Genomic DNA, 25,005 nt, shown 5'->3' with positions numbered 1-25,005 from the left:
TTAATTGAATTTTAAACTGTTGTTAATGAAGGATAGATAAAATGGTTGTGGAATATTTGGTGTTTTAGAAACAATACTTCCTTATTCCTATGAAAAAAATATTGCATACCTACTAACAGAAAAATGAAATCGACTAACTACTTGTAAAAGTAACATAGAGGTTGGCTGTGTGTAACGTCGATAGACTCCAAAATGATCCGTGTAGCTCTTAGATCTTAATTGCCAAACTTTTAATAAAAGAAATCAAAATTTATTTTCATCCTTACCGACAGTTTGGCTTGCAAACCGTTGCATGTTGGGCTTTTCACGTCTGGAATATAAAAAAAATCTTAACAATGATGAGTTGAAAAAACTATTTTTAGATTTTTATAGTTTCATCACATTGTGTTCAACGAACTTCAAGTACACTCTGTGTGTATTGTGATATGCCATAGAATTTCATGACTAGGGATTTTGGGAAACAAAACTCAAAAGAGAATCAATAAATACTGCTTTTGTTCTTCTTCTTCAGTTACAATTTCAAGGCTATTCTTCATCTTTTGTTTTGTAGCAACAACGTGACTTGAACTTGAAGGACAATTCAACCAAATATGGCAAAATCAATACAACATTGGATTTTTTTTGTTTTTGTTTGGTCTAGGAGAATGAATGTATTGAAGAAAAAATTAAATACATTCTTTGGCTTTGTGTGGGTGTATTGGGATTTTTGTGCACTAAAAATATATTATTTTATTATTAAATTTACACTATATAATCTAGTGTTTTTAATTAATTGAATTTTATCAAGATGACCTAAGTTTTTTTCTATTGAAAAAGTGAATTCTATCGAAGTTCCACACACCCAACCAATATGCTACGATCTCAGCTGTGAATGGCAAGAAGACAAAGGATGAGTTTGAAAACTTATATTTATACATAAATATTTGCAAAATATATGCACGGTGCTCTTGAAACAATTTTAAATGGAAGGAGCTTACACCTCGGAAATTTTTGCGGATTCTGAAACTACAATGTTTATAGATGAGAACAATCAAAAAACAAAAAAAAAAATCGCCGGAGCGCTTTTTAAATAAATCGCGATTTAAGTTGACATTTTTAGGGGTTGTTTAGGTTTTCACGATTTTGCTTAGAAACCACATTTCCTATCAAAATGGGACTAAAACAAATTTTGTAGATATGAAAATTCTCTACAAGATTTAACTTTATGATATTCTCGTCGGTTTTACCGTTTTTGAGATATAGAAGTTCAAATTGGGACAATTCAAATTCAATTCAATTCTGTATCGCCCCCTTATAAAACAATGTCATGACTGCGAATTCCCAACTTAAACTTATATATCTAAAAAAATGTTACAACTAAGGATAAGTTACTTAAGCCAGTCTTGTAGAGAATTTTCACAGCTTTAAGATTTTCTCAGGTCACATGTCGACACGACTTACCGTATTCAAGCAAATTCGCGAAACCCTAACAAAAAAAAACTAAAAATGTAAACTGAGCTTCCTTATCTCAAAAATGGTACAAGCTGGGAACAAATGATAAAATCAATCCTCTAGAGAATTTTGTACAGCTACAACATTTTCTTTAGCTCCATTTCGATTGGACTTGCGGTTTTCAAGCAAAATCGTAAACACCTAAAAAATACCTAAAAATGTGAATTTTGACCGCGATTTATTTAAAAATCCCTACAGCGATTTTTTCTTGTTTTTAGATTTTTCTCATCTATGAACACTGCTGATTCAGTATTCACAAAAACTTTCCCTGTGTAAGCGGTTTTCATCAAAAGTTACTTAAGGCGCACCCTTCATGACATTGTTTTATAAGGGGGCGATACAGTCAGTGCATTGTCCCAAGTTGAACTTCTATATCTCAAAAATGGTAAAAACTACGAAAATACCATAAAGGTCGATCTTGTAGAGAATTTTCATAGCTACAATATTTGTTTTAGTCCCATTTTTATCGGAAATGTGGTTTCTAAACAAAATCGCGAAAACCTAAACAACCCCTAAAAATGTCAACTTAAATCGCGATTTATTTAAAAAGCGCTCCGGCGATTTTTTTTGTTTTTTGATTGTTCTCATCTATGAACATTGTAGTTTCAGAATCCGCAAAAACTTCAAAGGTGTAAGCACCTTCCATTTAAAATTGTTACAAGAGCACCGTGTATGAAGTATTTTTGAAGCCTTTTCTATCAAGTCGTCTTGTCTATAATACAAGCACATGGACAATCGAAGGAGGTTTCCTTCATGAATTGTAATGCCTCCCATTTCGGAAGTTTGATAGAACGCCAAGACTTCGGCAACATTGTTTATTTGTTGGACCTCAAACCTCTGTCGGGGGCGCCGGGCTCTACAGAAATTGTGAAATACATATATCCATGCTTAACTTCTAAAGCGGAGATAGGTTTCAATTAACTGCATTTTAAAAGGTAAAAAAATCGAAATAAAATTAAATTTGCTCATTTTGAAGTACAGGTAGTATAGAGTATACCGCAAGTCGATCGGAGAAAGATTGACAGAGATAAGAGTATTGGAAGGAAAAAAATTATTGTGATTTGTATGTAGCATAGAAACTTTTAATTTGTTTCCACAGATACCGAGCCGCCCAAAAATTAAGGAAGGATACAGTCAACTACAAAAATGTACCTACGATTTCAGTAAACAACTTTCTAAGGTACATTTTTCTAAACCCAACTTCTTAGCGGTTTACAAAATACGTGCCTGACAAAATGATCCCTTTTGATATCAAGGCCTCAGGTGTTTGGGGGCCCATAAACGCGAAAGTTGAAGTGATAGGGATGCGGGGACACGTATCTTCTTATTTTTGCTCTTCTATCACACTGCGGAATATTAAATTACATTAAACTTAATTTGGAAGACATTTTTGAAAATGTTTATGAGTTATTTTGAACACTGGCCATTTTAGTTTATGCTGCCAGGATTTTTGAAGCTTTTGGGCCATTATCTCAGGAAGTATGGACTTACTCTGAAAGAAAATTGCACCCCTGTAATAGGGACCGTAAAAATAACCTTCTGCAAAAAATTTCAAATAGATCGGAGATAAGTCCTCAAACTGCATTTCCCAAATTTTGTGTGGGAGTTACACGAAGGACGAGACCGATATAGTCCATATTTCAACCTGATACATGGCTGGATGAAATAATGCAATGTGTAAAGTTTGGACCAATCAGAAACTCCCTGTGAGAGTTATCTTGCGAATTTGCCGTTTTAGTTGGTGCCGTCAGGTTTCCTGCAGCTTTTAGGCCATTATATCAGGAAGTATGGACTTGCCCCCGAAAAAAATGTTATCCTTCGTAAATGGGGCTGTAAGGACAACATTCTGAAAAAAGCTCAAGACGTTCCGAGAGGAGGTCCTAAACTTCACTTATTCCGAATTCTGTGTGGGAGGTACCCGAAGGACTGGACCGATATAGTCCATATACGAACCCGATCTGTATCTGGAAGGAATAATACAATGTACAAAGTTTGGACCTAATCGATTGCTCCCTTCGAGAGTTATCGATTACATCATTTTGCAGAATAATTTCGGGAGTTATCGTGCGCACCAGCCAGCCAGACAGACTGACGGACATGGCTAAATCGACTCCAAATCGCCTGAAACGAATTTCGTCCAAACATTATGAAAAATTAGTGTTTTTTGGCCTGCACAAATAGGGACATCATCTCCTTGAGGTCTGTTGGAGGGCCGGTATGAAATTGTTACCCCAGGTAGTGCTTGTGGTCCTGATTACAATCATATAATTTTTGTCGTGGCAAGCCCACATATCTTGAGATAATGGACCGATTTAAAGAACTAAAGAACTCTACGGCCATCAACTAAAATTATTTCTGAGCTCGATAACTCTCGAATGTAGTACGGAGTTTGCTTCAAACTTTGAACAAACTTACATCAATATAATGCCGCGAGACTACAGACCAATAAGCCTCCCTTTCTCTTCACGACACTCGAAAGATTGGCTGTCTGAAGTATTTCAAAGCTGTGTATTTTTAACGCAATTAAAGAACAAAATAGCATCACTTTTATTTCTGATGCATTCGCAGTTGGAATGTAGGAGTCTGCAACTGCAATATTTTGACGAAATCTTAAAACTTTAAAGCAACTGATGTTTCGGAGGTTAGCCATTGAGTAGCGCTGTATTACACACGGACCCCGCAAAGTTCACCACAGAACAGGCCATAGTACGGCTGGAGGGAAGTCCTCTCTATGTTCTCTTGTTTGGCATGGTCGACGATATCGAAGGCCTTTGAAAAATCAGGATCCAGCAAGAACTCGCATGGACATTTTTAGAGCCTTTGGTATCGACACTACGGAGACAAATTTATCTGCCTCTACGATTCGTCGCCGCTTGGCACACTTGCCTGGTTTTACCATATGGGTGGCTGAATGACTTCACGTTTATCCAACTCATTGGATGATTTGTGGAGGTACCCGCTAGGCTTGCGTAGCACACTTCTCGATTTCTGTCACTTCCCGTATGCCCTATGAACTACCGGTTAAAATAATAATCGCATATATTCAGATCTGGCACTGTCAATCTTCTTTCCTGGATTGGAGAGTTTATATTTATATCCGTTAGCCCCAATTTACTCAATGCTGTATCCATGTTTCATTGCTTCAGGTAGTCTAGCCACTTGAACCACTGATGATCGCCTACTAGCCGGTTGACTTCAAGAGTAATTTCTGTAACACTTCGGGCGGGAAAGCAGGTATGTGTCGAGCAACTGCTGATTGAAAATTCTTTCAGCTATCCGAGGGACTGAAGAGCTCTCCGAAGCGGAGGTTGATTAATTCTTGAACCTCATGGAATTCAGCTGACGAAGTATCTGAGAGACTGGGGAGTTCTCCGAAGCCATCGTTTGGTAATTCTTGAAACCTTTGCCAACCTTGACATGGTTCAGAAAGGTAGGTCCGTCAGAGGTTGTAAAGTCGGGTGGTCTGATTGTTTTCAATAAGAACACTTCATAGTCTTTTCTAAAAAGACCCATTATTCGTCTATCAGAACACATCATGGTGTTCCATAAAAATACATTATGGTTTTCTATAAGATGAACTCATGGTCGTGTTTTAGAAGACCTAGTGGTATTCTGTCTCATGGTCTTCTATTTCTAGAATTCTATAAAAGGACTTCATGGTCTTCTATTAGGAGACAAAATGGTCTTAAATAACCCGGTGGACTGTTTACGGAAACGATGCAGAAGACTTCATGGTCTTCCATAAAAAAGTCATGGTAATTTCATAAGAATTCCAAATGGTGTTCTATACGAAGACTTACTTCATGATCTTCTTCAAGAAGACCTCATGGCTCTCTATAAAAAGACCTCGTGTTTTTCTGAGCCAAGCGAAATTATGGGTTGTCAGAACACGTAATTTATCACATCAAGTGTCGCAATGGTGATATCTTGTGAGCTGTGTCAATCTTTTCTTATCCTTGTAGGAACGTGCAAAATGTGTAGACATCATTAAGTGTTTTGGAAACATCCATCTCTGTTATGAACACATGTTAAATTTTGTTTCGATCTGGCAACTCCTTCATATAGAAACAGGTGTTCAAAAAAGACGCATCCGCAATTTTTTTACAATGGAAAAATTAGAAATGCGTGCTGTCATTAAATATTTACATAAAAAAGGTTTATCGGGACAAGAAATTCATAATGATATGGTGAATGTGTTAGGTGAAAGTGCTCCTTCATATGCAACAGTAAAAAATTGGGTCGCTGAATTTAAACGTGGTCGTACAAGCAGTGAAGATAAACCACGTAGTGGACGTCCAAAAACAGCAACAACAACAAAAGAAATTGTAGCCAAATTGCATGATATGGTATTAAATGATCGACGAATAAAAGTGCGTGAAATTGCTAATATCATGGGCATCTCAAATGATCGAGTCCATTTAATTTTGCATGAAGAACTACAGATGAAAAAGCTTTCTGCAAGATGGGTGCCGCATTTGTTAACAGTCGATCAGAAACGCATAAGAATGAACATTTCTCAAGCTTGTTTGGATCGTTTTAAGTGAAATAAAATGGATTTTAAGCGTCGTTTCATAACTGTTGGTGAGACATGGATCCACCACTATACTCCAGAGACAAAAGAACAATCCAAACAATGGACTGAAGCTGGATGAAGTGCCCCAAAGAAGGCAAAAACAATTCAATCGGCTGGTAAGGTTATGGCAACGGTTTTTTGGGACTTCAAAGGTATTTTATTGATTGACTATCTGCAAAAGGGTAAAACTATAAATTCAGAGTACTATTGCAACCTTTTGGATCAATTAAATGTACAAATTCGAGAAAAACGTCCTGGCTTACAACACAAAAAAATAATTTTTCATCAAGACAACGCACCAGCGCACAAGAGTCTTTTAACAATGGCTAAAATCAACGAATTAAAGTACGAGTTGCTTGACCACCCACCTTATTCTCCTGATCTAGCTCCCAGCGACTTTTACTTGTTCCCAAATCTAAAAAAATTCCTTGCTGGCAAGCGTTTTTACCTCAAATGAAGATGCAATTACAGTTGTAAATCACTATTTTGAAGACCTTGAGGAAAACTCTTTTAATCAAGGGATAGAATTGCTAGAAAAGTTGGACTAAGCGTATTGAAGTTTCAGTAGATTATATTGAAAAATAAAAATATTTTTAAAAAACTAACTATTCTCTTTCCTTGATAGGCTAAGAAGTTTCCGAACCGCCCTAGTATGTGGAATTCTTGAAGTCATTAGAAATATTGACTGTACTTGAAACCATTTCTCGCAAGTTAACATCAATTTTTTGTGTTCAAATTATTTTTATTTTCATTAAAAATCTTTTTGTTTCAAATGAAAATGCTGTTATGTATGTGTGTAAATATTTTCTCTTTGAAATTTGTCATAATGTAAACAATCCAAACAAAACATATCAAAATGGGTTTGACACAAGTCGGTCACTAACGGAAAAAATTGTAATCAGCTATGAGCTCTGCCATACCTTTTAACTATACCATGCCATGCTTCCCTCGATAATAGTCCGAATGTTCCAAAACGTCACCCACATGATGTTCTTGTAATAGATAAAGCCTTAATGACTGTTTTGATTGGATCTGTCAGTGGAATAATAAGGCCCGCCTTAAAAATTAACGCTGGGAACTTCTAGAACTTTTCTATGTAACCTACGAAAATGTTTTGTTTTGTTTTTTAAATTAAGGACATAATAGGGTATGTACTGAGAACCGATTTACCTCTCACTTCACGTTTCAATGTGCTCCTATTTTTTGCGAAATTCTTGGGGCTAAGATTCCCTAGGGAGAGAGGTGAACATACCCGATTGTTTCATAGGCTGATGGTATAAACTGTCGACATAGCCGACTGATTGTTTTTGTATTTATTTTATTTTTTATTGTATTAGACTCCTAATATTCATGCTTAGCGGAAATTTGTCATTGTAATTTCTCATTTTGGTTGTAATTTGTTAATTTTGGAATGTTTTTGTTGCCTTGGTTTAAAGTTTTTCTTGGGTAACTTGTAATTAAAAATCCGCCACATACCACGGCGCTTGTTGCAAAAAATTATAAGCAACACCAGCCAACCAACCAACAGCAGCTGCACCAAACAACAAACACGACACTTCCCGACTATTACACTGTGCGTTCTTGCCGTTAAAGTAGCATTTTTGTCACAGTCTTATCGCAACACAATCTGCTACTGTTGCTCATTTAGATGTTGCGCGCGTTCAGTGTCGTGGCGTGTACTTTTCATGCGGTACGAAAACAAGTCTCTTAAAGCTTGAAATATAGTCACAGTAGCGCGAATGCAATTAATGTAATTGATATAAGATTGAGGCATGCTTCTATGCAAAATTATAATTGTAATCAGGATCACAAGGGCTACGCTGTAGACCATCTACGAACTTATTTAGGTTGAGAGTAAATATTACGATGCCTACGATTCACCCTTTAGGGCCATTATCTCAGGAAGTATGGATTTTCATGGATTTCAATTGACAGTTTCAGTCCCAATTTACTTTTCTGTGCATACAAATTCCATTTTTGAACACCGTGAAATTAAAATACAATCTACACTGTGATTTAAATACTTGTTACAACAACATTAATTATTGACAACAACAATTTACATTGTCAAGTGATTTGTGTCTTGTTTCTCTAGCATCAATTGCCCGTTTTATCTCACCACATATGCAAATTTCTCTTGTAAAAAAAAAAAATACAAATGTTGTTGTCTCTATTGAGATTAAGATAATCAGTTTACAACGACAACAATGTCACATTGTAGTCCACTGGTGCTATGCACTTGCAATGATGGCGTCAACGCGATTGGTTATTAACCCGCCCACAAGTAATTAAAATATTTCACTGACATATTCTATTGTAAATAACTTATTATTTTAACATAAACAATTTTGATTGATTAAATTCCCATCACCTATTGTAGCAAGAGGCTTCAGGCAAAGGAATGTTGTTTATAAAATTTATAATGTATTGGGATTTAAAAATATTAGAAAAAATTATCTTTATTACAGGAACAAAGTCTTCAAGGAAAATAAATTAGAATTTATTAAAAATGTTAAATAATATTTTTTTTCTTTCAAAACTAATTTTTCCTTTTTTTCTTTTTCTCTTTTAGGTAAGTACCGTGGTTTTATTTCTAATAGATTTCAAACTCTGAAATAGGGTAAGTGAAATGAGGTGTAATCAATGTACGACTCTAGAAATGGTATATACAGTAGGATCTCAATAATTCGTACAGTAAAGCTGCATTTTAATCAGGTTTCACTATATCTAAGAAATTTTTTCTCAAAAAATGAAAATTATATGTCCACGTTATAGTATAGTCCGAAATTCACATCAACAAAAATAATGTCAATTATTTTTATACAAGTGAACAAGGAGAAATGTAGCGTCACCTATAAATGTACGATTACAAGCGTCTAGTAACAGTTAATATCTGCTAATATCTGTTCAAATTAAATTCCATGTTTCTCATGACGTTGAATACCGAAGCACAACATGTCTCACAAATAATACGATTCATCCAAAAATCCAATCCCAAATAAACCAATTTGTATGATTTATGTATGTGTAGAATATTTTAGTGAAATACAATCTCCAATGCAGATCTGTTAAAGAAAAGAAGTAAAAAAGTATAAGTCTGTGTTAATTGAAACTATAATCTACGGACAACCAAAATCCAATTCCCAAAAAAATTATGTATTTAGGTAGTTTTCAGAATTTTCTGGCCCTTTTTGGACGTGCCCAGCAAAGAAAATCATTACTAATTATTCGATAGAAATCCTTCAACTACGCTTTTCTCAAATTTTGTGAATATGGTATATGGTGACGTAGGGGATGGAAGATACCAAGGAACAGTCCTGACCGACTTTAACATGGCAAAGCCCAGGATTTATCTTGGTCCCTCTTTCATCTCAAGTGGACACAGACATCCCCGTGGTGTCACCTGGGGAGCTGCCTTTAACACCCGTTAAAGGTAGTGAGCTAACATGTGCCGCCCGTTCACCCATAAGAACGTTAAAAACTTGGGTTTGGGCGTCGGGTTAGTAACCCTCCCCTAGAAAAATCAGCTTACTATGAAAAAACGAACGAAAAACAAACCCCTCTAAAGTTGACGAACCCCGCAAACGTTTTAATGACCACGATCTGCGAATCTGCACCTGGAATGTTCGCACTCTTTATAAAGAAGGTGCAGTCTTCGCATTGTCAGACGTATTTGAAAAGTACAAGGCCGATATTACTGCCATACAGAATATACGATGGATTGGGAGAGGCGTCACAACAACACCTAAAGGTGACGCACTGTATTATAGCTGCCATGACACAAAGCATGAGTTTGGTTGCGGATTTGTAGTTGGTCGAAGGTTAAAACATCTGGTCTCCAGCTTCACCCCAGTGAATGAAAGACTCGCTGCAATTCGATTAAAAGCAAAATTCTTCAACATCAGCTTTATTTGCGCTCATGCTCTCACTGAAGACAAGTACGAACAGACCATAGATATATTTTACGAGCGCTTAGAAGAAACATACGACCGTTGTCCTGCCCATAACATTAAAATTATTCTGGGCGAATTTAATGGCAAATTTGGAAATTTGAATATCTTTGGCCCAACAGTCGAGAAATTCAGTCTCCACAGTGAAACATCTGACAATGGTATGAGGTTGATAGACTTTGCAACTGCAAAAAACATGGTAGTTAGCAGTACCAGATTTAAGCATCTCGATATTAATAAGGGCACCTGGCTGTCTCCAGATGAAAGAACAAGTAATCAAATTGATCATGTTGTGATAGATGGAAGACATTCATCGAGCGTGTTGGATGTACGATCATTCCGAGGAGCAAGCATAGATTCAGACCACTACCTTGTTGCAGCAAAGGTACGTACCCGTCTAAACGTTGCAACAGATACAACGCGGAAGTTGGACATCGGTAAGCTTCAAACACAACAGATAGCCACAGCATGTTCCACTCAACTGACCCAATTGCTTAATGAAAGCACTCCTCGTCCCGATAACATATCAGCACAATGGCAAAATATTGCCCACTCCATACAAGCAGCCGCAAAATCCATACTTGGATACCAGAAACCTCCACCAAGGAACCCATGGTATGACCAGGAGTGTCGTGCTGCTACCGAAGAGAAAAATGCGGCATATAGGGCTACTCTACAATCAGTAGCAACGCGAAGCGCACGAGAGTGGTATCGGGTGAAAAGGAGAGAGGAGAAACGACTTTTCCGCAGGAAAATGAGAGAAATGGAAAGACGGGAGTGTGAAAAAATCGAGATGTACAGCTGCCAGAGTGAATTCCGAAAGTTCTACCAAAGAGTGAAACATCAAACTGATGCCTTTGTTACAGGCACGTCCTCCTGCAGAGACCAGCAAGGTAATTTAGTAACTGATACAGATAGTGTGCTCAGGATATGGAAAGAACATTTCTCCAATCTGTTGGTATCCGATAGTATCGAAGACGGCGAAGATACCACAGATCTAATCCCAGAAGATGGTATTGAATGTATACCGCCCAGCCAAGATGAGGTAAAGACAGCAATAAGTCGACTGAAGAATAATAAGGCAGCAAGGCGACACGCTGATAAGGTGTATTCATCAGCTAGTTAGCACCATCTGGCAGGAAGAACGCGCACCCGACGATTGGAACCTGAGCATCCTGTGCCCTGTCCACAAAAAAAGGAGATAAGACAGTATGCTTTAACTATAGGGACATAAGTCTTCTCTCTATTGCCTACAAGATAGTGTCAGGGATATTGTGCGAACGACTAAAGCCCATACTCAACGAAATAATTGGACCATACCAATGCGGCTTTAGACCTATCATGTCCACCATTGACCAGATATTTACCCTGCGGCAAATCCTGGAGAAGACCCAAGACATGCAGATCGACACCTACCACCTTTTTGTCGATTATAAAGCAGCCTTCGACAACCCGCTACGTTCAAAGGTATTCCAAGCCATGCCTGAATTTGGTATCCCCGCAAAGCTCATTCGGCTTTGTAAAATGACTCTAACTGACACAAGATCTTCAGTTAAAATAGGAAAGAACCTCTCCGAAGAGTTTTGTACCAAAAGAGGTTTCATGCAAGGAGACAGCCTTTCGTGTGATCTTTTCAACATCCTGCTAGAAAAGGTTATACGAGAGGCAAACGTCAAAAGAAGTGGCACAATCTACACCAATAGCCAGATGTTACTTGCTTATGCTGATGATATAGACATCATGGGACGATCAGTAAAATAAGTAACCGATACCTTTATGAAGGTCGAAGGAGAATCTGCTAAAGTGGGTCTGGCGGAAAACGGCGAGAAGACCAAGTTGATGGTGTCGACGCGCAATGCGCCCATTGAGATCGGACCAACTGTTAAAGTTGGTTCCTATAACTTTGAGGTAGTAAAAGACTTCGTATACCTCGGTACCGCCGTAAACACAACAAACGACATCAGTTGTGAAATAAAAAGAAGAATTGTATTGGTCAACAGATGCTACTTTGGCTTAAGTAAGAACTCCAAAAACAAAGCCACAACTCGTGAAACAAAAATAACGCTTTACAAAACACTGATACAACCCGTGCTGATGTATGGTTCCCAAGCCTGGGTACTTGCGCAAACAGATGGGGCAGTGCTTGGCGTGTTTGAGAGAAAAATTCTTCGAAAGATCTACGGACCGATCTGCGTTGACGGTGAATATCGACGTCGTATGAACCACGAGATGTATCTGCTATACAACGACATATAGTTAAACGTATCGAGATGCAGCGATTGCGTTGGCTAGGCCATATAATAAGAATGAGCGATGATGAACCCGCTAAAAAGGCGTATAAATTGGAGCCACATGGCGGTGCACGCAGAATTGGCAGGCCAAAGAATATATTGCACAAACAAGTGGATGAAGAGATGACAAGGTGGGGTATTCCAGAAAGCGAAGCACTAAACAGAGAGAATTGGAGATCTTTTCTTAGTTCGGTCTATGGAACAAATGTTCTGTAATGGGCCAGCTAAGTAAGTAAGTAAGATGAGGATGGCGTCTAGTAGAAGGTTTGACAGATATCTGTTCAAACTAAATTGCATGTTTCTCATGACGTTTTCAGAAATCCAATCCCAAATAAACCAGTTGTAGAATATTTTGGTCAAATACAATCTCCAATGCAGATCTGTTAAAGAGACATGTGAAAGAGTATCAGTCCGTGCGAATTGGAACTATCCTCTAGAGACAACTAAAATTCATTTTCCAAAAAAATACGTATTTAGGGAGGCTTCAGCACAGAAAATCATTACTAAATAATGGGTTTTGTTAGTACTTTTTGGTAGTAGTAACTACCTACAAAACCTCGTACTAACCCATTATTTTAACAAGGGCATGTGGCATTGAATAACTGGTTATTATATAACCACTAGAGTAACTAGTAATTCTATGTCCAATAGAAGTTGAAACATAAGATATAAAACTTACCTTCTATTTTTGGAACAGTTGAGGTGGAATTTGTTTTCAATTTTAACACACTTGATATTGTTATTTTATTTTGCTCTTGGCTGATTCGATCATATGAACTTCTGATTTGTAGCCGTACGAACTTAAAGGGTTGTTTGTTTTTATTTCGATAACAAAAAAACTTGCGTGCCGACGGTGAGCATTGAACACATAACCCTAGGATTTGTAGTCGGAGTGAAATTAGCAAGGAGTGAAATAAGTAGATTTGCCCTGATATATTAGTTTGTAATGGGTTACATAATGACTAACGGATCCGAATTTTTGCTGGGTACTTGTCGTTACTCGTCCGACGCTTCAACAGTTCTTGTAAAGACAATCTTAACCGTTCATGATAACCGACATCACCAACGTATTACCCCTTTAGTCCTTTGCCATCTCTCAAACGAAAACTATTTCAAAGTGTGTATATTCACAAATTTTAGGTCAATTTTGTTTTCTAACATTGAAATAACTAAAACCACAAAAACCAAACGATCACAAATATCTTACAAGTCAGTTTTTAGTTCATCAGCTAGCTAACCAACCAATCAGTCGGTCGGTCGGTTTTCCAAGCGATGTTCAAAGAAAACCTCAAAAATTATATAAATAACAACACGTTTGCTGTTAAATAAATTATCATTTCGAGCGGAAACAACAAAATACAGAATGAATCTGGTGGCTGGCTGGGTAGTTGGTGGTGCCGGTCGTTTTGCAATCAATCGAAATTTGCTTCTCCACACATACTTAATATTATTAACAGTTAATTAAATTGTTAACTGTTTGTAATAACAAATAAATGTATCGATTCGGGCTACTGTCGATTATAACATTTTTTCTGGTTTGATTGTTTTTATGGGTTTGTTATTATTTTTACTAATGGAGACATTCAAATAAAGATCAAAATAATTTTCAAAAAAAAAAAAAAGACTGTGGTGGTTTTGGACGAATGCATGGAATTTGCGCAGTTTGTGGTCAGTCGAGCTGATATTAAATTGTATGTACATTGAATTTTACAAAACTAACAACAACAACAACTAATTAAGTAATAATAATAATTCAGAAAGGTATCGATTGCCAATTGTCAAATGTCAAGTTTTTGAGAGACATCCCATCGGAAGATGATCAATATTTGCAAGTACAGTATAATCTCGATAATCCAGATACCACACGTTTCGGCGGTGTCCGGATTACTGAATAGTACCAACAAATATATTTTCTATGATAGAGTCACTCGTGGTAGGTGTATAATAATATTTTTATACTCTCAACCTTTAGGCTAGAGAGGGTATATCGTCACCATTAATGCCAAAAGACGTGTCTCCAAAAAATCAAAATTCGTTTTTTGATTGAATCTAATACATAAAACTAAAATACATGATCTTGCAAAATTTCAAGCTTCTACGTTTAAAAATAACGATCCTATTCAAGAAAAGACATTTCTGAAAGAGGGATAAAATTGCAGATTTTGTTGTAATGACGGATTCCAAAACCAAACGTGCCGAGGTTTTGGTTTCATAATTTACTCCCATTCGTATATGATTGATAGTATTCCAAATAATCGCTCCCATAAGATTAATATTCCATAAAAAAAGTTTTTCACTTTATAACATTTTTTGATTCTCCTATAATTTTTTTTTATTATTTTGTTAGTTACGTCTTTGGGAATTTATGGTGACGATATACACTTTGATACGACTAAAAATGTGCCTCATTGAAATAACGGTTTTAGAGCGAAATTCGTTTCAGACAATTATTAATGATTAAGCCATGTCCGTCCATCCGTCTCTCTGGCTGGCTGGAGCGCGATAACTCTCGAATAGATCAGCTGATTCGTTCTAAAATTTGGCTTTCGTAATATTTTGTCAAAACTTAGTTTAAGTTCGTAGATGTGTTATATCGGTCCACTCCCCACAAAAGTTCGAAGATGTTCAGAAAAATTGTGCGCACTATAGAAACCGATTTGGTCCATACTTTGCACGTCGTGAAATTTCTACCAGACTTAGATGAGGTTCCAATATGAACTCAATCTGTCCACTCCTTCGGGTACCTCCCACACAAAATTTCGTAAAATTTCAGTTTAGTTGTAACAACTTGTTTCATAGATCCACATAAGACGGTATAAGTTACATCAGGGGCAAGTCCATACTTCCTGAGAAAATAGCCTGAAAAGTGCAAAAACCCCTATGACACCGTGTGTAGTGGTTGGAGCGTAAGATAACTTTCAAATGGATCTGCCTTCGTAATACTCTGTCCAAACTTAGCTTAAGTTCTAAGATAAGCCACACCAGGTCCACTCCTTCAGGTACCTCCCCCACAAAAGATCAAAAATATTTGGAAAAATTGAAGGGAGTAACCGATTTGGTTCATACTTTACACATTCTATATTACCAGATATAGATCAGGTTTGAATATGGACTGTATTTGTCCACTTTTTTGGCTACCTTCCACATAAAATTTCGGATAAGTCCACTTTAAGATATGCTCTCGAATCACTTTGATTTTTATTCATGCAACTAGCATTCGCTGCCCCAATTACGACGGTAAAAGTTTTTTCAGGGGCAAGTCCATACTTTTTGAGAAAACTGCCCGAAAGGTGTAAAAAATCCCTATGGGGTTTTGATATATCTCGAACTGATCAACCGATTTGGTCGAAAATGTGGCCTTTGTCATATTTTGTCCAAATTCAGTTTCAGTTCGAAGATGGGTAATACCGGTCCACAACTTCTGGTACTTCCTCCAATATTTAAAAAAAAAACACTAAAATGGTATGCACGAATTCTCTTGAACGGGGCAACCAATTTGGTCCAAATGGATCTTTTAATATTTTGTCCAAAATTAGTTTAACTATTGGTCCTCTCCTTAGGGTACCTCCCCCACAAAAGTTCAACATTTATGTCTAAGTGGAGTTTAGGGTCCGCTCGAAGATCCTTTGGAAATGTATACCGATGCTGTTCATTGTGGCCCTGCTTACAGCGATATTATGTTTTCCGTGGACCAGTCCAAGCTTCCTGGCATACTGGTCTAAAAGTTATACGATGACCACTGAAATGTCAAGCGGACGCGATATGTATCGAAAATATATGACCCCCAAAATAAGATCCACTTCGGTCCATTCCTTTAAGTACCTCATCTGCAACACTTCTGAACTTTAATCCTAATCCACATTTTTGTCAGCAAGTTTAAATGTCCAAACAATTCTGAAAAGACCCTAAATACATAAGATCTGTCTGTAGATGAAAGTTTAAATTGACATAGGCTGGAGGGTATGTCTCTGTCGGCAAAGCCGACTTATACTTTTTTACTTGTTTTATTTGTAATTCGAACAAAACTGGTATAAAATCAATTCAAAAAATATTTTGATTTTTTTTTCGAATTTCAAATAAAATATTACGAATTTGGGTGCAATGGTATGCACCTCCGCCTTGCACACATAAGGCCGTGGGTTCGATTCCCCGGCCAGGCAATATCAAAACACTTTTCAACGGTGGAAAAATACCCCTCACAGTAATATTGGCGACATTTCCTGAGTATTTCAGCCATGTAAAACTTCTCTACAAAAGTGGTGTCTTAGACACGCCGTTCGGACTCGGCGATAAACTGTAGGTCCCATATCATTGAGCTAATATGAATCGGGGTGCACTCATTGATTGATTGATGTTTGTGGAACAATTATTATATTTCGAATTACAAATTGAATAATTCGAACTACAAATGAAATAATTCTAATAACAAATGGAATAGTAATTACAAATGAAATGTTACGAATTACAATTAAAATCTTGCGAATTACATCTGAAAAATGTGTAGTCATGTATCAGGTTCAAATATGGACTATATCGGTCAAGTCCTTCGGGCACCGCACACACAAAATTTGGCAAAAGTGCAGTTTAACAGCTCATCACGGCTCGTTTTAAATTTTTTCCAAAAATTGTTCTTGCGGGCCTTGCTACGACGACGTAATTTTTTCTTGGCTAACTCCATACTTCCTGAGATAATGGCCTAAAATCTCCAAAAAAGCTTGACGGTACAAACTAAATTGGCTAGTACGTAAGATACCCATCGAAGATCGATCTGGGTCCTATTCCTCGAAACAACTTATCGCTTTTCATTTTGCATTTATCAAAAAGTAGTTATTTTGAAAAGTGATAACCTTTTTTTGTTCCACAAAATTACTTTTAAATTTCCCTTGCACTTAGCAAAGTTGTCTATCACTGTTCTTTTAGCACAGTTGTTGTGCTCTCTTGTTCAATTTTTCCGCCATATTGGTAAGTTTCTCAGTTCTCTTGCAAAGTGTGAATGATATTTCTTCCACAGAACGTTTTATCATCTTTGCATTATTTTTTACTTGGCAATAATAAATAAGACATGTAAAATTGAGACGAGCGAAATGAAATGAAACTGATATTATTAAAAGTAAATAAAATAAAATGAAAGTAAAATAAAATGAAATAAAGTAAAATAAAATAAAATAAAATAAAATAAAATAAAATAAAATAAAATAAAATAAAATAAAATAAAATAAAATAAAATAAAATAAAATAAAATAAAATAAAATAAAATAAAATAAAATAAAATAAAATAAAATAAAATAAAATAAAATAAAATAAAATAAAATAAAATAAAATAAAACAAAATAAAATAAAATAAAACAAAATAAATTAATATGAAATAAAAATAAAATAATTTTAATAAAGATTAAATAGTAATTAAACGAAATAAATTAAAATAAGATCAAAATAAATCAAATGAAGTAAAATAAAATAAAAAATAAAATGAAATAAAATAAAAAAATAAAACAATATAAAATGAAGTGAAATAAAATAAAATTAAGTGAAATAAAGTAAAGTAAATTGAAATAAAATAAAGTTAAAAAATAAATTAAAATAAAGTTAAGTGAAATAAAATAATCCAAAATAAAATTAAGGGAAATACAAATAAAATACAATAAAATTAAGCGAAATCAAACAAGTAAAAAGCGTTATGTTCGGCATAGAGTAATTAGTTTTCTTTCTCCACAAAGCACAATGGTCCCAAATCCAAATTTCCTGGCCAAAACTATTTCAACGTCCATTTAGTATTGAAATTAATTGTTATTTATAATAAATGTGTACAAACAGCAATTCTTACGTTTTATAGACCAAAATGACCAAAAACTGCCAACATTTGTTGAACAGGGTGGTCCCGTTGTGTGGGGTCTAAACCAAAACATTGACCTATGTTAATAATTTTTGGTACGAAGGATTCATATCTTCGAAGAGGTCAAAATACCAAATTTCAGCCGAATCGGTCATAAAGTGTCGCTAAAATCTAAAAAATATCTAAAATCGGACGGGACTTTTATGCGGGGGCTATGACAAAAAATGGACCTATTTTCAAAAAACTTACACATACTTGTTTTCTACACTCTGAAACCCTTAAATATTAAATTTAAGAAAAATCGCTTGAGAGATGTGGGTATTATCGTTATATTTCAATTGGATATTACGTACAATCACAACAGGTATTTACAAAAAATTCTCCCATCTTAAAATAGAAAAATCCACTTTATTTTAACTGTGGCAAATTTGAGCAAGAATTTATTTCTCAATTTATTAGTCAAGTCCCCCAGCTATGTTCCGAAATCAATTTGGAGGTGGACAAACTTGGACATTTTTTTAAAAGTTTAAGAATATTTAAAAAGTATTTGTAAAAAATAATTTTTAATATATATAAAAACATTGATTTTATTACGCTAATTTTACAAATTTCATCCTTCTTTTTGTAAATGTTATGAAAGTACTCATTGACAGCTTCCCGATTCATAATAACTTTGGTCTCACTTCTGTATATTTATGCAGCGACGCAATACAACAAAAATTGTATATTTTACAAAGTCTGTTTTATTTTTACATAAAAAAGTGTCAACTTTGGTACTGCACCAATCAACGAATACTAACGTTATTTACAAAAACTAATTATTTTCAGATGACTTGATGTGTTTTTTATTATTCTGTGCAAAAAAAATTAAAAATTTCGAAACTTCAAAAATAGGGTTTTGGCCAAAAATTTCCTGATTGAAACCTATGTGCAAAGTGGAGAAGTTACTTGTCAAATTATAACTAATTCGTTCGAGAAATGTATCTAAAACCTTAAAATAGCTGAAATCGAACGGTACTGCTATATGGAGGCTATAAAAAAACGTAGACCTATATCCATAATTGTTTGTGGAGACGTTTCTTGGTGATTGACTGAATTATACCTAATTCGGCCTGGAAATGTAGCTAATAACCACAAATCAGCTGAAATAGGGCGGAATATGGGGGCTATAATAAAAGATGGGCCTAAGTCGGTAAGTTTTGGAAGCATATTAAAACTAATTCGTTCTGAAAACGTGGCTAAAAGCCTTAAAATAGCTGAACTCGACGGCACTGCTATATGGGGGCTATAACAAAGCTCAACTTCCAACTTGATTTAAGACACGTGTGAACAGCATTTCATCCCCCTGTCTCAACTCGTTCGGAAGATAGCGTGGTTACAACAGACGGACGGATGTGGTTAAATCAACTTAGAATTTTACGCTGATCAAAAATATATGTATATACCTTATAGGGTCGCAAATGATTATTTCGATGAGTTACAAATGAAATATTATGGTGGAGGGTATAGTAATAAATAAAAATCTCTCAAATAGAGTTTAGTCTAAATGTAAAATCGAGAAACATCGATTTGTGAGGTTGTTCGCAGGGTGGAAGTTCGGAATGGGGTTGTTCGTAGGGTGGAATTTCGGATAGTGAGAGTTCGAAGTAGGATGGTTGATTCAGAGGGTAGAAGTTCGGAAAAATCTTTACAATTTCTTGTCATAACCGTGTTTTGAGTATTTCCGAACAAAATCTCGCTTTAACAATGTACATTGGCAAAGAGAACGTTTACCTCGCAAATTTAAGGCAAACTTATCAAAATTTGATCTGCAAAATCAAAATGCAGAGTTTTTTGTGGAACGAAAGAGCAATTTTTTTTGCAAAATCTTAGCAAAATACGCTTTGCCGTTACAACTTTTCACTTAGCAGAAATAACGTTTGTGGAACAGAAATCAAAAAAAGAGCTACATTATTTTGAAAAGTAAGCAAACTCACTTTATAATTAGCAACTTATCACTTATCAAAAAATAATGGTTCTGTGGAACACTTAACTTTGAGCATTGTCAAAAATATTGATAAGTGCAAAATGAAAAGTTGATAAGTTGTTTCGTGGAATAGGGCCCTGGTCCAAACTTTGTACATCGTATTCTTACAGCCGCGAGCTATGTCCGAATATCGACTACATCGGCTGGTACCTCCCACACAAAGTTTTCCACATGTAAATTTGAGAAAATCGAACAATTGTTTTGGCTTATTTTAAAGGTAGAATATGCCGTAAAATTTTCAACTCGATCGGAACAATATTGCCAGAGATATTTTGCATGCAACATAAAAACTAAGAACGTGTTTTTCATACCCCACACTACACTGTGGTAAGGGGTATTATGTGTGAGTGCATTTGTATGTAACATGTATAAGGAAAAGAGATAGACCCATAGTTCCCTCTAGGGATATGCATGGAATCATATTCCGAGTCGATTTATGCATGTCCGGCCATCCGTTCGCAACGTACAGGTCGCATTTGTTGTCCGATTTTGATGAAAATTGGGCAAGATCATTTTTTTTAGCAGAAGAACGCTATTGCTTTTGGTGAAAATCGATTCAGATTTGGATATAGCTCCCATATATATTTTCGTCCGATTTGAGGTATTTGATGCACCAAACACGCTATATCTGTCCAATTTTGATGAAATTTGGAATTTATGACGGAATTAGGTATATAAATAAATGTACCAAATATCGACATCGGTTCAGATTTGGATATAGCTCCCATATATATTTTCGGCCGGTTTGACGTATTTGCTGCACCTAACACGCTATTTACGTCCAATTTTGATGAAATTTGGAATGTGTGACTGATTTTGGTCTAGAAATAAGTGTACCCACTTATATCGAAACCGGTTCAGATTTGGATATAGCTCCTATGTATATTTTCGTCCGATCTGTCCAATTTTGATGAAATTTGGAATGTGTGACGGAATTTTCTCTAGTAATAAGTGTATCATATTATATAGAAATCAGCTCAAATTGACCCCGCCCGACTATGATCCTTTCCTTACTGGTTTTCGAAATAACATTTTGAAATCGGTGCCAACTCTAGCTAGAAAACTAATGGCCCGATTGTCATAAATTTTATTGGGGTTATCAAGGAAATCAAAATCTAGTCCTCCATCGATGAATTATATTACTAAAAATTTTTTATCCGTCTTATCTTGAAATTTTTACGTTTTGGGCCATAATTACAGTAAAATCTAATATTTTTGTTCCAAATAAGCCCACAAAAATATATGAGGATCGGTTAATTAGTCTACGAGCTAGAGTTGGCACCGCAAAACGCTTTTACAAAAAAAGGGTTTCGTGGACGGTCATTTGCTATAAACTACATAATACTTTTCAACAAAAAAAAGAAGAAAAAATCAGGAACTACATTAAGATATGCTCTTTCAGATGAAAAAAATCTACCAAAAAATATTGGTAGTTTTCATGGAAAGAATTCTTGAAAATTCCGTTTTTTGGGCTTTACTAGTGAAGGGGTCACCATTAAGGACTAGTCCTGGATAGTTTTTGATTTTTTGGCAACATGTTTTGAATGCGATCCTAGTTAAAACGGTACAATTTGTTTCGTGGGCAAATCCATCAAACCTGAGATATTGGTCCAAAAACTATAGACGCCAGAAGTATTGTGTTTGCTTCTTTTCTTTAGCCCCGAGGTTAAGGGTATATCTCTGTCGGCGCAGCTGACTGATACTTTCTTACCTGTTTTTTTATTGTAATTGCTGAAACTGAACAAATGCTGCAAGTGTTAAAAATTGTGATATCCGGACAATGTTAGTGTCCGGATTACAGCGTTTTCCGGATTATCGAGACTATACTGTACTTCAAAATTACACTGTGCAACATTTTCAAGATAATTTTGTGCAAACAATTTCAAATGCGGTTTTTATGAAAGTACAGACGCAATAGACAAAAACCCCCTTTGGGTTTTGTTTTGTTAGATCGGGTTCGGATTTTATGGCCCTATGTAAACATGGCTAAATATTGACATTTTAAAGAAAATCGGAGCTATATCTTTGAAACCAATACGAGTCTTTCCATGATATCCGCAGCAAACTTGTAGATAATAACACGAAGAATGTATTTGGAAACATAATGAACACGAATAACAACATTTATTGCCTCAAATTATATAATATACCTACAATTTCTGTGCTTTGTATATATTTCGCAGCGTATCTCCAAAACCGTAAAATTTTTCTTAATATTATCTTTGGGAAAATATTCGCTGGAATGTAATATACAACTCTCCAGAACACATCTTTGTTGTAAAATTCCTCTATCGCGTTGTTCCTATCAACAATACATTGAAATTTCAAATATGAGAATAAACAGCCTTTGTGAACATTGTTTGAAATATGTTTTGTAGAAAGAATGATATGAAATACAGCCTAAACAACATGAAATAAGTGTTTACAGTTTCAGAATGTTCTGAAGAATTGCTGAGGACATTATTTGGAAAATTTTTGCGAAAGGCAGTAACTGCCAAACTATTGAGAGTTGAACCAACTAACTCTCAATAGTTTGGCAGTTACTGACCATAATTCCAGAAATTATGTAATCTTTCCTATATTTTATCAATTTTGATGCGCTATATGCGGTTTTTCGTAGTTCGTCTGTTTGACATATAAATTCTACTACTTTAGGACTACAATATTGCTGAAGACCGTAAAGCAAAATTCTTATTAGTTTATCAGATAAAGCACGGATCAATTGAAAAAAAGGTCGTTTTAGCCCGGTATAGATGAGGCCATAAAATCCATACCCGATCTAAAAACACGAAACCCAACTAGGGGTTTTGTAGTCTTAATATGTACTTTCAGAATATGCCTACTAGAAGTTGTTTGCATTGTCAGTGTTGCACAGTGTTATATATCGTCACCAAAATGCCCGAAGACGAAACCCACACGCAAATCGAAATTCGTTTTTTGATGGGATCTGATACATAAAATTAAAATACATGCTCTGGCAAAATTTCAAGCTTCTTCGTTCAAAAACAACGATCCTATTCAAGAAATGACATTTCGGAAAATGGTATAATATTGCAGATTTTGTTGTAATGACGGGTCCCAAAACCAAGCGTTTCCGTTGTTTTGGTTTCATCTATTACTCACATTCGTATAGGATTGATATTATCCCGAATACTCGCCCTCATAAAAATTATATTCCATAAAACAGTTTTTCATTTTATAACGTTTTTTGCTTCTCCTGTATAGTTTTGATTTTGTGGGTTACGTCTTCGGGCATTAATGGTGACGATATTTTATTAGCCTCATTGTATGCCTAATATGCTCGACAAAATATGATTCCAGCAACCATTCCTATATTTTCCATTCATCCTTTCCTTCATTACAAGTACCTCTTTAAACGGAAATTAAAAACAAGAAAAAAAAATACCATAATATGCGTATTGCATACAAAAGTGAAGACACGATTATTTGTTTGCACTAAAAGTGGCCGGTTGATTTTTTTAATAGCTCGGTGCACTACATTCTCATTGTGTACAAAATTACACTTACTGTAAAACGTTCCGCTCAATCAATTAATTAATATGCTCTGAGGTTTGGATCAAAGGCTTGGCAGCATTTGACTTAAGGCGACAAATAAGCCAGCGGGTGGTATGGGCCAACAACGTAGGGACGGACGGACAGACAATACCGACTGACGTACATTTCTAGTAGTCGTGTGTTGTTATTTCCAATTAAGCACAACAAGTGTCAGTTTACAATAGAATTATTAACAAAAACAACAGAAAAAATTCTTTGCTAATCAAATAAAATTTTTATTAGAAAAAATCTAAAATTATTACACATTCCATGTAGTTAAGACTTGCTTTGGGCATTTTACACAGTTGTGTTGTTGTTTGATATGATTTGAGTTCATAAAAAGAAATGCATAAATAATACACCAGTTGAGTGTGTGTGCGGCATTGCAATTCTAGAATTTGATATCTAGTAGTTCAATAAAATTCTGATTTAATTATATCATTGATTATAATCTCTCTATAATCGTGTAATCGATAAGTTCAGTGATATGTTTGAGCTAATATTTTTCATACGTAAATTAATCCATAAAACTGGATTATCAATGTAATGACAATATTATGAATAAATAAAGTTGAACCTGTTGGCAGCTGGAGGATACAAACTACTCCAATTGTTGTTGTCTACCCGATTAGATTAGATTTTCTCTTAATTTGTTAATCATTTAAGATGTACCCTTAGGACGATAGATGGAATCGCTGCTTATTACAATTTCCAGACATAGTGTATACGGAATATTCATAGTTTTGCAAGATTGTTTTTTTATTATTATTTAAATAACGGTAGAAAAGTTTTGCAAAAAGTTGACAAATTGACCCTTTAATATCATACTGTCAATCTTTGAATGTTTTTTTATTTTTATTTTAATGGCTTGTATTACAAAAACAAATGAGTGTAATTACATCATACCGTATATGAGTACACATGTGACATTAAGATGAATTGCGCTACAGTAAATGACCCCTGAGGGTTAATTGCATTAAAAAAGTATTTTATTTATTTACACCAACTACATTCAACAAAGAAAATTATTTAGCTTTAAATAAAAATCAAATTTATCAAGGTACAGAGTTGATTTGGTTGGTGGCGCTCAAAAGCTATGTAATAGATGGGCTGAGATTAAATCTAATATACAGCAGATATGCTCAGAGGCCGTATACCATACATTGATTGGTCCCAGCGGTTAACCATTAAACCGTAGATGGGCATAGAGGAATTATATTATTGATAAGATTAACTCAGTGTTCTATCATTGCTCCATACCTACCGAGGCTCAGTAGATATACACT

General features: G+C 35.3%; 2 protein-coding genes across 7 annotated transcripts in view; one reads left to right on the top strand and one right to left on the bottom strand.

Moving 5' to 3' along the window:
* The window catches only part of Gip (hydroxypyruvate isomerase-like protein Gip), a 53,166-nt gene extending 45,494 nt beyond the window's left edge, over nucleotides 1-7,672 (bottom strand). Inside the window, exon 1 of the mRNA XM_073960772.1 lies at nucleotides 7,541-7,672. The gene's annotated coding sequence lies outside the window, so the exon portion shown is untranslated. The remainder of the gene's footprint in view (nucleotides 1-7,540) is intronic.
* The window catches only part of Doa (CDC like kinase darkener of apricot), a 470,031-nt gene that overhangs the window by 56,055 nt on the left and 388,971 nt on the right, over nucleotides 1-25,005 (top strand). The window lies entirely within an intron of this gene.

Source organism: Musca autumnalis, unplaced genomic scaffold, assembly GCF_047663935.1.
Source record: "Musca autumnalis isolate F117 unplaced genomic scaffold, ASM4766393v1 scaffold_1, whole genome shotgun sequence".
Classification (NCBI taxonomy): Eukaryota; Metazoa; Arthropoda; class Insecta; order Diptera; family Muscidae; genus Musca; species Musca autumnalis.
This window is presented reverse-complemented; position numbering and strand designations above follow the sequence as displayed.